Source organism: Poecilia formosa, unplaced genomic scaffold, assembly GCF_000485575.1.
Source record: "Poecilia formosa unplaced genomic scaffold, Poecilia_formosa-5.1.2 Scaffold403, whole genome shotgun sequence".
Taxonomy (NCBI): Eukaryota; Metazoa; Chordata; class Actinopteri; order Cyprinodontiformes; family Poeciliidae; genus Poecilia; species Poecilia formosa.
This window is the reverse complement of record NW_006800342.1, coordinates 487,878-492,989: the sequence shown is the minus strand read 5'-3', so window position 1 is coordinate 492,989 and position 5,112 is coordinate 487,878. Positions and strand designations below refer to the sequence as shown.

Here is a 5,112-nt window from a genome sequence, read left to right as displayed (position 1 = left end):
AGTTTCAAGTGTTTAGGGGGTAGGAGTTTATAAGTTCTCACTTCTTCCTACCCCATTTTGAGCATGATATGTTAACTGAAACAAAAAAATCTGTATTTTCTCTTCTTTCGCATGCACTTCTTGTTACTGTGCACTATTTTATTTTTATATTTGTATCATGTTCGAATAAAATTTCATTTCATTTCATTTCATTTTTACTCTCATTTTCTTTCATATCATCAGGCACACCAGTTGAGTAACCTTGAGCCTCAGTCAACCATTTATGAGTAGCAGCAACAAAATCATGAACATTCAACATTTTAGCTTGAAACCATACATCATGCTTCTGTGCTTTATCCACAGGCAATAAACCCAACAAAACTTGGTGTACCTTTTGTGTTTCTTCAAACCCAAAAACCTTTTAAATTCTCCCTTAAAGTCATTCACACACCCATTGTCATTTTTCAACACTGCAGGGTTTCCCCCAGTGTATTATAAGCCTGACGGCCCGCCATGCTTTACTAGCCCCACCACCAAGCTAAGCGTTGCTTGTTTACGTTTCTAGGGGGAAAAAATTATTTATTTTTTTTTTAAACCCAGGCTGCAAGCGTCTCTTTTGCCCTTAGCATTTCACTAGCAGAGCAGGTTTATTCCTAAAGGATAGGTTTTGTAATAGATAGGTTTATATGCATTTAAAGCGCGCGGACTAATCACACTGCTGGCGCCTCTGCACTTTGCCTCGCGCGCTGCCGCTGCTTTACCTCAGCGGGACCGCGCGTGCCTCCTTTCACTCAAACTGGATACATGCTGACCTGTATGGATGTTAACATCAACCTACTGTGAGGAATTATGATCCTTTGGAGAACTCTAGGTAAGAGTTTAAAACCCGCCGCGTTAGCTCTGTGAACCGCAGGAATAACTTGTAGCGAATTCAGAGGCGCGTTGTGGAGCGGTGAGAATGATTCATCTTTGTGAACAAACAATTCTATGCGGCGTTTGCATCTCAACAGGCTGCCCAGCGTTTGGCTCTGTGTCTGCCTTCCCTGTAAAGTTTATATCTGTGGTCCCGGTTGGCCGGAGCGTTTGTGGATAACGAGCAGCGCTAACCTGATCATGCAGATTCAGCCCGGTGAGGAGCTTTCGCGCTCTCCTCGGAGTCATGCATCACGCTGATTTCATATTATTTTATCATTATTTTTAGTATTATTTTTCAGGGTTACACAAAGCATCAAACCGAATGTGGTGGGATGGTGTTCCACCCTCCCCCACTCTGTGCACCGGGTGTAGTGAGAGGCGCACCGTTGATTGGTGGGCGGGGCAGATGCCTTTAAAGTTGGGCCGGATGCTGCAAGGTGCGTGCGTCTTTGTTTCCTCCACTGTCTCTACAATCGGCGGCTACATGGTGGCTGGTGTTTGATCGGCTTGTCCGAGATTGTAAGTGCCGGTTTTGCTATCCGTGGCTGGGATTATGGTTGGTTTTTGGGTGCTACACCTGTCGTGCGTTTCTGCAGTGTTGCTCTGCTGGCGTTGCCGGCTGCGGCTGGAGGTTGTTGTGGCGTGCGGCTTCCAGCTGGTCCTCGCCTGCTGACCTGCTCCCTCCCGGGTTAGGTTGTGTTTCCACCCCTGGGTAAGCTACTTGCTATTTAACTTTTGATTTATTTTATCTGTATCCACCATTAATGGGTTTTCTGTTTCAGGCAACTGATTGTGTTTGGAGCTGCAGCGCTTTGGACGCTCTGCTGTCTTGCCGTTGTTTCTTTGGGCCGCTCGCAACTAAACCTGTTGCAGATTGGGCAGGCTGTGTGGGCGGGGCATTACTCCTCTGGCCCCATCGAAGGGCATTTGGAACTGGATGACAACAATTTGTTCCATTGTTTGAAGTGTTTTCTTTTACAGTTTGTTTTGTGTTTTTAAAGTTACAAATTTGTTTTCTTTTTGTTTGATTTACTAATTTCTTTTGCATGTTTTATTTTATTATTTGGAATAATTGAACTTGTCCATCTTTACCTTGTGCGTTTCTTTTTGTTCCAGGGACCGAGTAGTAGGCCTGAAGCCTCGTTTTTTAAAAAGAAGAAATGTTTTAAAGAAATTGTTTAATAAAATATTGTGCACTGCTAAGTCTGTATTCGGGTGCATCTTGTCACTTTTAAAAAGATCTCCACCTGCTGGTCACACATATCAAATGCGTTGTCTACTTAGAGTTAATGTGCGTGGTCGCACAGAGATCTGAGAAACTTGTCCCATAAACTCAACCAGCCAGAATAGTTTCTGTGACGCTTATTAATACTCAACAGACACGAAATGGAAGAGCTACTAAAGCCACATTAGCAGCATTGAATTAAATCTCCCATTTGTTGCGCATCTCTGCGCAGTGCAGCAGATTACCTCATCATGGCCTCCAGGCCTCATGCGGTCCAAGGCTGCATGAGGCCTGGAGCAGAATCTGACTTAGGGGCCCCTTTTGTTGCTAAAAACATCAGCACCTCTAACAGCTTCTGTGTTAGATTTAGTGAAATATGGCAGAAGGGAGTAGTTTAATTGGCCAGCCTAAAAAGCAATAAGTTGTAATCGCAGTTTACCTATTTGTAAATTCAAAGATTAAATTCACAGCATCAGATTGTTACTATTGTAACAAAACTATAACTTAACTATGAATATTGTTCTTTGAAGTTTTACAAAGTAAACTTGCCAGCTCCTTAAAATCTTGTATTTAAATATTAAACAATTTAAAATCTTTTAACTTATGTATGCCTAAACAATTGAATAAAATTTAACAGCATTGATAATCTCAATAAACAAATGTTACATTTATGTGGTCTGTTTTAAAATATCAGCGTTTATGGGGCTCCTGAAGCTCTTGGGGGGCCTGATGGAGCCGCTAACTTAATTTGGATTAAACAGAAGTGCAAATTTGTTGTTTTTAGACTAGTTGTGGGTTTAAATAGCATTTCACTGGAGATATTTTCCCGTAACATATAATTACACAGTGATTCTTGAGAATAGGGACAAAACAGGTCCTATGGATAAAGCACAAAATTTGAAAAAAATATACACAAAATATATTTTTTTCAAATATCTGACTAAACTAGTCTGGGTTATGTGAGCACAACAATGTATATTTTCCTGGTATTTGCTGAATATTTTTTATTTTAAACATTGTAGTCGGTCGATGATGCCTGTAAAAGCCCTTGTCCAGGAGCAGAACTCAATACATTATAATAGTTTAAAATAGTTAAAGAAATACTAAAATTATATATTATGACAATTAAGTATAAGTAGTCATATAAATAATTATAAAGGTATCAATAAATTGAATTAAAAATCGTTTTTATATATTTTCCAACTCCATTGAAATTTGTCCCTAGTTTTTGTCAACACCGTCAGAAATGAAAAGAATGTAAAAAAAAATCAGGCATTATTGGGGGGCACCAGAACTTCTGAGGACCCCATGACCACTTCCTTTCTTTTCCTTTGCTAGGAGGGCTAGTTAGCTCTGGTTAGCTTATGTTATTCTTTAGTTTTTCTTCTGTTTTATTCCTAAGTTGCTCGTCACAGCCATGATGTGACAAGCCATAACTGACAATTTTCAAAACTTTGATGAAATTTTGTGAAATAAAAGCTTAATTTTGGTAAACTGTAAGGATTTCATGGACCTGATGAGCTACAATATGGCCTCCTTCAGAATAACATCAGATAAATTGAGGTAGTTTGGCTTTTTGTCCACTCCGTCGGATGTCAACTCCATCAGAGTTTTTGTGACTCTTTCAGTGAAATTGTTGTCAAATCTCACTAAAATGTGCAATTAATTCATTTTAATATATTTTACATGAATTGCATTACTTCACATGTACCAAGTTTTTCATTTTATTCACTAGTTTGTCACCACCTTCAGTTCTGTGTCAACTCCGTCAGATGGACTTTTTGTTGTTTTTGGTTTCAAATAATCTTTCTTTTGTTTCTTGAGAAGCATTTGTCTGTAAAATGAGTAAAAATATCACTGACAGGATCATTAAAAAGTATTTTTTATTTATTTTTGTCAGATGGTGATGACAACGTTCTGGGTCAGGTCGATTAAAAATTAAATTTATTTTTTAAATGTTGCAACTGGGAGTCTGTACCTTAGCATCTTTACATTTCCAAAACATTATTTGTCATATTTGCATACATAAGGTTGAGAAATAACAAAAAAAAAAAAAAAAAATTATGGGAAAATTAAAACCCATTTTTGTCCCTATTCTCAAGAATCACTGACAGTAATACTTTTACATTTCCTGTCGACTTAACATCTTTTAATACAAAAACACGGTGGACTGCCTCGATGCCCCGACCACCGGGCTTAGCAAGTTTTCTGGGGGAGACCCTGGAATTATGGGCAAGAATATTTTTTATTCACAAACCAAATACACTGGTTTGTGAATAAAAACGTAGGTCTGATGTTAACATTAGAAAAACTGTTTCTATTTGTATTTTCATAATTGTCCTTGTAATAGCGGTAAAAAAAAACCCACCTTGCCCCTAAACACAGAAATGCTTCGACTGCAGAGAAAACTTCTGACTTTAACTTAACCAGGCTGCTAAATGTCCGGTTCGCTACAGCCAGTCTGACACACATAAAGAATGTCTGATTTTAAATCAGATATCCTGATATAAGACATGGTACTACAACTGGCAAGACGGGACGCACCTCAAAGCCCCGGTTCCACCTGGTACCACCCGCTGACTGTTCGCTCTGCTTCTCCTTAACGTTTCTACCAGGCCAGTTAAAGCCGCTGCTGGGCTGGAGGTGAGCAGCTGTAAGTAGAAGTTATTGCAGAACCTCAAGTGTTAAAGGAAGATTCAGCCTATTTAGAGTTCACTAAATAAATATCAGAGAAAATACTATAGCAATAATTAGAACCTCAGTATAAAGCCAAACATGCTACAATTAAATTAATCAAAATGTCCCCAAAGCATTGGCAGACTGACCAGGGGATTCCAGGTAGATTCAGAGATGCGCACCACTGCAGCTGTTCATGTAGGGCCAGCCCAAGGTAATATGGGGCCTTACACAGAACCCCCGAAACCCCAAAACCCTTCCTACTAAGAACCTCAGCATCACTAACAGTGTTTAAATGTGGATAAGGTGAAGTCTGT

At 39.4% G+C, this 5,112-nt stretch overlaps 1 long non-coding RNA gene across 1 annotated transcript; it reads left to right on the top strand.

The window, feature by feature from the left end:
• Window positions 1–1,211: 1,211 nt before the first annotated feature.
• Window positions 1,212–2,127, top strand: LOC107833538 (uncharacterized). The gene is made up of 2 exons (XR_001659286.1): window positions 1,212–1,413; window positions 1,491–2,127. It is a non-coding gene; the product is annotated as an uncharacterized LOC107833538 (long non-coding RNA).
• Window positions 2,128–5,112: the final 2,985 nt, after the last annotated feature.